The 11,778-nt window shown below is 33.8% G+C and overlaps 1 pseudogene; it reads left to right on the top strand.

The window, feature by feature from the left end:
* The first annotated feature begins 1,628 nt into the window (after nucleotides 1–1,628).
* Nucleotides 1,629–2,129, top strand: LOC124979458 (dynein light chain roadblock-type 1-like; annotated as a pseudogene).
* The last annotated feature ends 9,649 nt before the right edge of the window (nucleotides 2,130–11,778 follow it).

Genomic DNA, 11,778 nt, shown 5'->3' with positions numbered 1-11,778 from the left:
TGGTATTTGATGAAATCTAAAGAAGAGAGACTTGATTTTACAAAACAGTATTATTTTTTTCACATATTGAGAAATCTGGAATTCTGAAAAGTGATCTTTTCTCTAGCTCTCATTTTGCATGTTAGTTATATAGACTTATAAAAATTCTTGTTACCATAGCTTTTTAACAGCGCAATGATGGCAGAACCATTTAGCAATTTCTATTTTTTATTTTATTGATTCTTTTAAGTTAAACATGTAGGTTATGTCCTGATGAATTACTTGATGAAATGTGATTTCATTTTTATAAATTTAGTTAGTAAAATAACAAACCGATGATGCCTGATTTCTTGAATTAGAGTGTGATGGGGCAGAGGGAGGAGCAATCACTTTGTAAAATGGAAGATAACTTTTCTGAAGTGCCTTCCACTTATTGTGTCTTGATGTGAATAAGAAAGCAAAGAGAATTGAAAATCCTAACTACATATTTGTTTTAAAATAGACTTCATAAGGGGGTAGATTTAAGATCACTATACAAATGAACAGGAGCTATAGAACATTCCCACATGTTTTCTGCCCCCAAAAGAGCTGTTAAATCAATGAACTGATGTTGACATACTTTATTATCCCTTAAATCTATAGTTTACATGAGATTTCACTTTTAGTGTAGAACATACCATGGCTGTTGACAGACATACATGATCTATCTACACCATTACTGTATCATAGAGAACAGTTTGACTACACTAAAAATCCTCTGTTCTCCAACCGTTTATGGCACCTCAATTATCTTTTCAAAAAATATCTGGAATCACAAAGTAATTAGTCTTTACAAATTGACTTATTTCATGTAATAATATTTATTTACTTTTTATGACATTTTATAGCTTGATAGTTCTTTTTAGTGTTTATTATACTCCATTGTCTGGTTGCAGTTTATTTACATATTCACCCACCCAAGGACATCTTGTTTGCTTTCAAGTTTTGATAATTATTAAGTAAAGTTGCTATAAATATACATATGTGGGTTTTAGCAAAGATGTTTTCAACTTTTCTGGGTTAATGTCAAGGAGAATGATTGGGGAATCATATGGCAAGGATATGGTTTGGTTTTATAAGAAACTGCCAAACAGTTTTCCCAAGTGATAGTACCTGTTTGCATTTCCAGCCTCAATGAATGGGATGCCCTCTTGTTTCACATCCTTGCCAGTTTTTGTGTTATTAGTATTTTAGATTTTAGCCATTCTAATAGGGGTACAGAGCACTTTGGACCCTGTGGAATCTGAATGATAAGAAAAGGAAAATGACAGCCCTCTGGAAAATAGTTTATAGAGTTGTATCTATGAAGGCAAGTTTGCTTGTCAATATAGTACTTTTGGGAAATTATTGATATTCTCATAGAATTTTTATTTTGCTACTACAGAATTATTGTTTGCTTTGGGAGGTTGTATGTTCTATGTTTAGAAAAACTATACACAAGAGTCTAGAAGTTAGCAAGCAAAAGGGGCAATATATGAAATGAAATAAACCAGTCATTCTGAAATACACTTGAGAATTACTAAGGATTACCCAGGCATAGGTGGAAGTCAGGCTTTTGTATATGATCCTTGAGAACAGAGGCCTGTATTTACTTAATGAGAACCTGGGCAATGTGCTCCTCAAAAGAGATGGGAAGAAAGACTCAAGAAGGAAAACTAGGTCAAGACTGGGGGACTTCAAATAAGAGGACTACTCACAGGGTATGTGATTTATAATCGAGGCAAGTTTAATAAAAGGATCAGACCACCAGGGATTGTGCACAAGCGTAGAAAGACACAGAATTGGGCTGAGTGTTGGAGACACGGAGCTAAGGATCCGTCTGAGATGAGGTGGAGGAGACCCTGCAGCGACTTCAGAGCCAGAAAGGAGTACAGGGAATCATCGTGGCGAATACAGAAGGAATTCCCATCAAGAGTACCATGAACAATTCCACCACCACACAGTACGCCAACCTCATGCACAACTTCATCTTGAAGGCACGGAGCACTGTGCGAGAAATTGACCCCCAGAATCACCTCATCTTTCTTTGAATTCACTCCATGAAAAATGAATTTATGGTTGCACCAAATAAAGACTATTTCCTGATTGCGATTCAGAACCCAAATGAGTAAGCCACTCTCTTGGCTCCCTATGCCATTCCTTAATGTAATGCCCCAAAGAATAATAGTGTCATGTCAACCGACTGGCCCGTGGAAATTACCCTAGAGCCCACGCAAACCAATGCAGTGACCAAGGTTGGCCTCGCAGCTGTGCCCAGCTCCACCAGAGGAATCCTTCTGCTGCTCCAGTGTCCCCAGAGTTCCCAAGAGAGTGCTCTTTTCTCACTTCTAGGTTTTGGAGCAAGAACTTGTGAGAAGCCCACACCCAGCTTCCTTCTGACCTTTTGTTCACTTTGTTGCCCTTGGAAAAGGCTGTTTTTCTTTAACTAAAAATAACCAAAATGCTTAAAAAAAAAAAAAAAAGGATTGTTTATGAGTAGTAGAAGTAGTAGTCGTAGTACTGGGAATTGAACCCAGGGGTGCTTTACCACTGAGCCACATCCCCAAACTTTTTATTTTTCTAATTTTGGGACAGGTTTGATCAAGTTACTTAGGGTCTCACTAAACTGCTGGGGCTGGCCATGAACTTGAAATCCTCTTGCCTCAGTCTTCTGAGTCCCTGGGATTTGTAGGCATAAGCCACTGCACCCAGCTAAAGAGATTATTTTAAAAGTAGTGGGTAGGGTCTAGGAGGAGAAACAACTGACAGATAATGCATTTACCCAAGAATACCAATAGCAATAAAGCACTGCCATCCAAAGGTTAAAGAGGCAGATTATGTGTGCACCCCAATGTTGTCACTCAGTGTAGAGGGAGCCCAAACAGTACGGTGAGTGATCTTTGGAAAAAGGACGGACCATATTGGGAGCACATGGTTCCACTTCCAAACGTATCCCATTGTTCCCCATCAATCAAACTGAACTAGAAGCCAAAGGGTAAAGGGTATTTTAGAAACAGATCTCATAACCCAGCTTCAGAGTACAAAGCAGTACAGTTACAGAGGATAAAGAAGGATCTAGAAGGAGAGGGAATATGCAACCCAGTGACTGTGTGTGTGAGTATGTGCAAGAGACAGAAACAGAGAGAGAGAGAGGGACACAGAAAGAGACAAAGACAGAGGGCAAGTGAAAGAGGAAGACAAAGGTGGAGAAGTATATTTTATCTTTGAGCCTTTAATGGGAAGTCTCCAATATTGATATTTTTCTCTAGTTTCTCCAATTGTTCAATAATACATTTTTCTAGTATTGTACTAATGGCCAAAAGGAAAGGAGTGTTCAATGAATATAGTGGTCTTACTCACATGGTGCTACTGCTGAGGCAAACAGAGCAGGAGCATTGGGAACCAAGGGAAAGCTTCAAATCCTGGATTTCCAGCATTTGAACAGCTACAAGGCCAACAATGACTCAATACAGATGTATGGTACAGAAAACCAACCCCCATTTGAAAGCATTTTAGTAATAGTGTCACCATGGATGTGGGAAACAACCCTCCTTCCTTTTTAACATGATTTTTTTCAGAATCTTTAGAGGAGATGACATTTAGAACATGATTTATGAGTATCGTATTATAACACATTATTTTGAAATTATCTGTAATCACCAACTAGTAAAACAGTTTTGTTTATTTCTTTCCAGATTGTCCTGTATGGGTCTTTGAGGATGATATTCCAAAATTATTTCAATAATCCATTTCTTAGAGCAATATAGCAAGAAGATTTCACAACTTTCAACTGTTCTACAGAAACACTGACTTAAATGAAAGTGAATAGTCTACGAATTGATTTCCAGGCTGATTTCCCACTATCATGCAGAATGGATTTTGGCCAACTCCTTTCAGCTAATAGATACATGATACAAATTGATTTTATTAATGCATTCTAAATACAAATACAAATGACTATAATGCGGGTATATATTTTGAACTATCTTTTCTTTATTGTTGAAACAAATAAGTGAAAATTTATCCCATCTCTAATGTATTTTATTTAGTAATTAGACTCCTGTTATATTTTCAATCTAGTTATATAGTAATTAATAAAAGACCAGCTCTACTGCAAGAAAAGTATACTGCATATAGTGCATACCTCTTGAGATAAATATATCATGTGCAGAATATCTTAAGTTTGTCAGGAAGAGGTAATTCATTTCATATATAATTGAAAATGATATTAAAATGAGTGAAAGCATCTTTCAGGAAAATCATTTGACTTCCTACAAATATTAAATGGATATACATTTATTTCTAAGAGTGTTTTTTTCACCTGTATGTCAGCACTAAATCTCTTGAACTCCCAAGTGTCTGATAATTGCATTATTATTTAAAATTTTTACTGATAATGGTCAACATAAAGTATTTTCTAGTCTTTATGCTTTAATTCTAGCTGTATATTAGGGACTTGGGTGGAGTTTCAAAGTGTTAGAGTATGATAGTATTGGAGATTAGGTCTCCCAAATTCACATTCTAGGCACTCTAAGGCATGGAGTTATGATTTAGATTTTATGTAATCTTCACCAAAACAGTATCTGAATGCTAATTAAAACAACCACACTATAATATTAAGAGTCTAATCCCTCGATATGACCCTTCAGTATAGCCCAAACAAAAAAATTCTTAAATTATTTTTGGTAATTTTCATTGCATACCACCAAAATTTAAACTTTATTTAAATTAATTTCTATTAAAAGTAAACCAGACACAGTGGTACATGCCTACGATCCCAATGACTAGGGAGGCTGAAGCAGGATGATTACAAGTTTGAGGCCAGCCTCAGCAACTTAGCAAGACCCTGTATCAAAATAAAAAGACTGGAAATGTAGCTCACTAGTAGAGCACCCTGGGTTCAATCCCCAGTAACACACACACACACACACACACACACACACACACACACAAACCCTAAAAATATTGGTCATTTTTTGTTTTAAAATGAAATTTTTTCAATTACATAATGTAATATTTTTTGATTGTCAGCTATTTCACCTACTACTTACATGCAAAATATAATCTCAACTTTACTTGAAGAATTCTACTAGATTAAAACACTTTAATTTGGAACATTTAAATAAATATTTTACACAGTATTATTAATACTTTATTGGTATTCTAAACTTTTCTTAGTTTTGATTTAGAATGCAACATGTGTGTATATATATATATATATGTATATCTATGAGTGTATGTGTGCATACATATATTTACATTCATGTATTCTGTCTCACTCTCTCATTCTGTCACATACACATATATAAATATACACAGACACAATGATAGTTATGCTTGATTTTAGCCATTGCTAATTATCTATATTCTGTTGAAATATTTGACTTCCATTTCATATCAAATGTACTGTTCTTTGAATAACTACTGAACAAGTGTTTACATATCTTTTCACATGACTATATAAAATAAAAATAATTTAGTGGGAATTCTTCTGTAACTCAAATTTGAAATAGTCAAGACAAACCCAAGGTCCTAATGTAAATTGATTTACTTAGTTCAATTCATTTTCATGAGAGCTCAGATGTGGTGTATGTGAAAGAACATTGCCATAAATTGTAATGTTGTAGATTGTGACAGTTTATGGCCCAGAGCCCCTAAGCAAAATGATCCACTGTTCAAAATATAGGCGAATCAAGCCCTTTGGCTCACTATCTCTTGAAGTAAGTGTTCTATCCTCCTGCTAAAAGACCTTGTGTAAAGAAATATTACAACTTCCTTAAATGTTCTTTTTTTTGCTTAAAATGTCTCCAAATCAAGAAATGAAAATGAAAGTTACAGTTTTTTTTTTCTTTACAACATATTCAATTTCAAAAATTTTGGAACAGGACCCACCATGGAAAATGTTCAAACTTTATCCTCTTGATAGATACTAGATAGATATTTCAGAATAAGATCAATATGTCCTCACATTTAAATAGAACATCCCATTACATAGAGCCAGGCTGTCAAGATTGGATTGCATGTATAATCTTCTTTAAAAGAATTAATGCTTCCAAATGAATAAGATGAAATAGAGTAGAATATCATATTCGCATTGCCAATCTATCACTTTAAAGTAATACCTAGTCAGTCCATCAGCATCAAGAAGATAGGGACATCTGCTACACTTTTCTGAGACAGTCTAATTTACATATTTGTAAATATTAAATATAAATTTAGAAATTGATATTTCCTTTTTCTTCATAAATGGTCATAAATCATTGATGGAATCTGAATATGCTGAACTGATTCCTTTTCTGCTTCTCTTTGAAACACAGCGACTTTTGCTGTCTTGTTTATAACATCCTGTGCTATGACAGGGTACTTGCAAATAACAAAGATGCACGTATTTTAATCTTGCCCTTCTCTTTAGTTACTAAATATGTTCATTATAATCTTTTGTCCAGTTTTACCTAAGTGCATTATCCAGACAGATTCATGTTCAGGTTTCTGTCTTTTCTATACTTCCTGATTTCAAGTTTATTTGAGATAAGGACAATGCAAATAACATATTCATAAATTTAGTTACTGTTCTGAAGTTTAGGCTATAGCTGACAGAATGTAATGGTAAAAGTCAAGTAAATTTTGTCAGGCTTTTGTCATTGAAAACATTGTTGATCAATCTTTGCATCTTGCTTAGAAATATTTTACAGTACCTTCTTTTCTTCCTGTTTTCTTATTTCTTATTGACTCTCCATCCTATAGCTAAATATGTATTAATATTATTTTAAATGTATTAGTTAAGTGACAAATAAGATATATTAAAATGTGAATGTCAGTTTATAAATGGCTATGTGCTAGATGTTAATCTGTAGATCAGTATGATGTAATGTATTTTTTCTATAAAAATATAATTGTTACATTCCCAGGCTAGCCCAAACAGAAGTCATCATATTTAATCAGTGTTAATCATTCTAGCTTCAATTCTTGACAGCAGGAACTCTGCCACTTCAGAAATGAGGGAAATGAGGAGGATAATGAAGATAATTACTTCTCTGTCCTCCTTTCTCTTTTGGATCTCTCTTGTTCTATTGGAACATTTCAATACCTTTTGGGGTGTTTATAGAAAATAGACCTTTATACTTCCCATTATGTATCTATCTCTAAGCTAAAGATAATCCTCTCTCCTGACTACTAATACTTAAAAAATATTTTATAGATACCATTTCCAGGTTTACCCTGTTTCATGAAAAAAACATGAATACTTTGTGTGTTTTATTTTAACCTAACCACAAACCCTGTGACATAGGTACTAAACTTATCACCATTTTACAGATGAATAAATTGAGAAAGAGTAGCATTTGGTGGTTTCTGGCAGGATGAGAAAGTGGCAATGCCACCACCTATGTTCATTCATTCCATTCCCAATCCTATCCTTGTACAACCTCACACTGAATCTGTCCTTCACAGTTTGTGCCTCCTTCTTCCGATACAGCCTCAACACCAAATTTCTCATATATTCACACAGCTGATCTAAGCAGATCATAGGAAGGAAGCAATGATTGTTTGTTTTTATCTACTTAATACTACTGTCTCTTCTAAACCACGCTAGAGAAATTTGAACAGAACAATGTTTTTAAATTCAGATAAATATTGTATGGGGATAAGTTCCATTGAAAACAAAGGTGAAAGGAAGGAATCCTGTTTTAGTCAGAGGTCCTGGGGCCCCTTATGGTACTCACCTTCTCACATGGGTTGACCTTCTCAATTCAGTTTTTTGAAAAACAAGTTTCCCGGTATAAAACATCCCTTTTATTGTCTAGTCATTGCACAAAATGTATAAAAGGAAAAGAAAAAATTTAAATAGCCATTATATCCAATCTAACAGGAAAATGTAATGATAAAATTTTAATATACTTTTTCCCAACACCCAGTCCCCATAGTTCTTAAATAAATACAAGTTCGAGACATTAATACTACATTTATTATTTTTTAAAGCTAATATGTGATATTTTTTCCCCAAATTCTTGCTAATATTTTATGGCTATAATGAATGTGTTATATCTAATCTTCTACTCTGAGTGGAAAGCATGATACACAGATTTTAGACTGGGCACTTATAAATAGGAACCTATACTTTGGGGGCTAATTTGTAAACATCATCTTTACCTCTTCATCCTGCAAAGTTTGAGATTTATAGTAGTGTTATGTATATATGAAAAAAGAGAAAGTGAGGACATTAATGTCACAAGATAAATAATGTTCCTTCAATTTTCAGTCCTTGGTACCTTTTATAAGTGCCAGTATGTGGTGACAAGACAATCATAGGCTAATTCTGCAAGAAAAGATATGAAGAAAAGAGCAACTTATTTCCTACCACTTACTAGCCAGTTAATTGTCTTCCTTATCAGATAAGCTAATAGCATTCATTCAATAATCTAATATTTTAATGGTCAATTTCCAAGAATAATTCATATTCTCCTAATTCAGATAATCATATTGTTCCTATACTTTCAACATGCAGTGCTTTTAAATATGCTTAAAAACTGCTCTGTATGCATATTGTGATACAGTTCCTGAGAAGGGAAGTACAGCTTTGGTAATAGGCCGACTAGATGTGTTGGTTTCATGTCTGACTGGTTTATGATGAAGTGTTCAGTTACCAGGCCTTGCTTTGGTCCGTATGTTACAGGGCTCATGAGCAATGGTAGTTTTGAACCTATGGTTCTCAAGCAGCTTCAGGATTATGATGCAGGAATTTCTGTTTTGGCTCTATAGAAATTACCCTTGGCTTTTAAAAACAAACTAAATACATCAAATCAGCTAGCTTTCAGTTCTCCACATTATAGTGGTATTACAAATTCTGTCTCTACACATAGGAAATGGATTTTTAAGCATGATATAAAAATGGAAAAAATATTTTGGGTTTTTTTTTTTTTTTTTTTTTACAGTACTGGGGATTGAAAAAATATACGAATGCAATAATCCAGGTTTTGAACCTTTAAATTATTTCCAAGAATGTCTTTAGAAAAGATAAAGACTCCAAACGCTCTTTCTCTATCCATTTCTTTTGTGATATTAAAGAGTGGACAAGTCACTTTTACAAGACCTTGGCTATAATTTGAACTGACATCCTTACAGCCAAGTGCATTAAAATTTAGAAGAAATTCCCAGGAGCAATACTCACAAGGGGTAATATATATGTATATTTCTGTGTATACATATATGTATAAAGAAAAGTGGGTAAGTCAGCAAGTATAGGGAAATATATTCATAATAATTAAATCCTTTCTTCTTTCACTAATCCTTTTATATTTTTAGAGGAAGTATTAGCTTAAGAAAGCTGATTCAAAAAGAGGTAAATAACCTTGTTCTTTTGGTGGCTGGACTAGTTTAGCTTATCCTGGTTAGAACTAGTAAATAATTCTCAGCAGCATGAAGAAAATCCAGCTCAGTTTCCAGCATTCTAAATCAATCTCAGGTTTAAGAGAAGGTACAGGCTTAAAAGTTATTACAACTCTACTGTTTTCTCTGATAAATTACATGAATAACATTTGAGACAATGCATTGTTAAATATTTATGTCTAGTACTATAGAACCAAGAAAAGCATAAGAACCCCTAGAAGAATAAATATATTTACCTAAATAAATTACTAAGACAAATATACTCCTATGTGCTCTGTACCAATAAACAGTAGGTATTCACTAAATTGTAGAATATAAATGGTTCATTTCCTCTAAATGTACACTGAAAGATCTATAACATGTTACACATTTCCTGTGCTTTGCATATATATTTCAATATTCATCATGAAAAGCCTTGCTTTATGTGTCAATATACATTACTTTGCATATATTAAGAAAAGCTTTTTTTTTAATTTTAACATTACGGATGCTTTTTACTATGGGGGAAAGCTTAGGTCTTATTTCATGATTAACCCTTTCACGGCTCATCCTTTCTTCTCTACATGACATTTGCACAAAATGAATTGCTTGCTTAGACACAGCTAACTAAATAAAAGCAGGCCAGAGCTGATAGTATGAAAAATGGATTTTCATTACTGTTTCATTGATTCTTGTAAATAAGGGCCTGAGGCCTGCTCCAAAAAGGCTGCAAACAGTAATAATTTAATCTGAGGTGACATAGACCAAAATGTATGTGGACAAAAATCATCCTTGAATATTAAACAACAGCCTCAAGACAGAGAAAAGTGTTGCAGGCGAATTTAAATGTATGCAGATCGGTGGGTAACATATTTAAAAACAGAAATTAAAGATTCCTGTCATAAATCACATTTGCTGCCATGGATATGCCTTGTTATGCTGGCGTTTAAGAAAACCTGAAAGGTTAAGGCAGTTGGTGCATTAAATCGTACAAGGATAATTAATACTTTTCTTGTGGCTATTTATAAGAAATGGAAAATATAGTCAGATCAGCTGTGGCACTGTAGTAATTTGAGGGGGAAGCAATGAAAGCATGAGTCAATAGTTTTAACTGGACAAATGTCAAATGCTTAATGATGCAGTATCCCAATTTGGAAGCTGTTTGAAAGTTGTGTATTTTCTAAAATGAGATAAAATAGTTCATGCTCATATACAAATATAATTTGTTTGTCTCCCCTCCTCTTTAGATTGCCCAAGAGAAAATAAAACCATATTTTATATGAATATTTTTGGTAGTTATTATATCTCAGTCACCTATATTGAAGATGCCACAAGAAAATAAATACCATTTCTGACATTGAGTACTATAAATTCCGTCTTTCATCATGTCTCAAAAATAGTAATGGCACTATTTTTTAATGCCTAATTTATTCATCACATCAGGAATTAGTTTAGTAACATCAGAAGAGCCTTCAAATCACTTCTTTAGTGGAAAAACCTACCTTTGTTACACTATGCACTCAGGTTTATGATCACTCAATTACTTAAAAATCCTGCTGTCATTTTTGTGCAAAATGTATCCTACTTTGTGGCTTTTCTAAAAGTTGACTTCAGAAGGTCTGTAGTTTGAGTACATCAGTATAAACATATAGTATTTTAGAACAAAATCAGCATGAGATAAATAACATTTTCCTTTTGAAAGAAAATTCTGCCATAGATTGACACAGGTATTTTTTGATTATAAAATGTATTATTATTTGTATGATTGAATTCAGGCTAGAAACTTAACAGAAAGACTTCAAATGAACTTCTCATATAACAGCTTGAAACACATCCTAGGTAAATAAGAACAGCATTACTGAATTTTTCTAGACTATGCCATCATTGAATGTTCCTACTGACCTGAGAAATCAATCCGCTGGGACTTTCATGGTTCTTTAAATAGGATGAGTCAGGAAACCTTGTTCACTCACCACTGATAGCTAACACTGAAGAGAGGTGATAAAACCATTTTCACATTAACACTTCTGCTTAGTATTGAGGTCATTGGGTAGAGCAATAGTTGTGTATACCATCTTTCATTACATTTACACAGCTCAGGACTCACATCCTTATTTTCATTAGTATCATCCCTCATAACAAAATGCTCTATGATTATTCTATGAATGTGCGAAAACTGCTCTAGTAAAGCTATGAGATTTGTTTTAAAATTGTAAAACACTTGCTCAGAAACAAATAAAAGAAAATCACAAGTTAAAAAAAAAAGGAAAAAATCAAAAACCAAACTGCAGACTGGGTGAATGAGGCTTCCCTTGCTAACATCTGCAGGTTTGTAATTGCTCAACCCTCCCCTGTGACTCAGTATCCAGAGACATTGCCTCATAGGTAGAGTGAACATCAATACATCTGGCCTGAAAA

Source organism: Sciurus carolinensis, chromosome 3 (genome assembly GCF_902686445.1).
Source record: "Sciurus carolinensis chromosome 3, mSciCar1.2, whole genome shotgun sequence".
NCBI lineage: Eukaryota > Metazoa > Chordata > Mammalia > Rodentia > Sciuridae > Sciurus > Sciurus carolinensis.
This window is presented reverse-complemented; position numbering and strand designations above follow the sequence as displayed.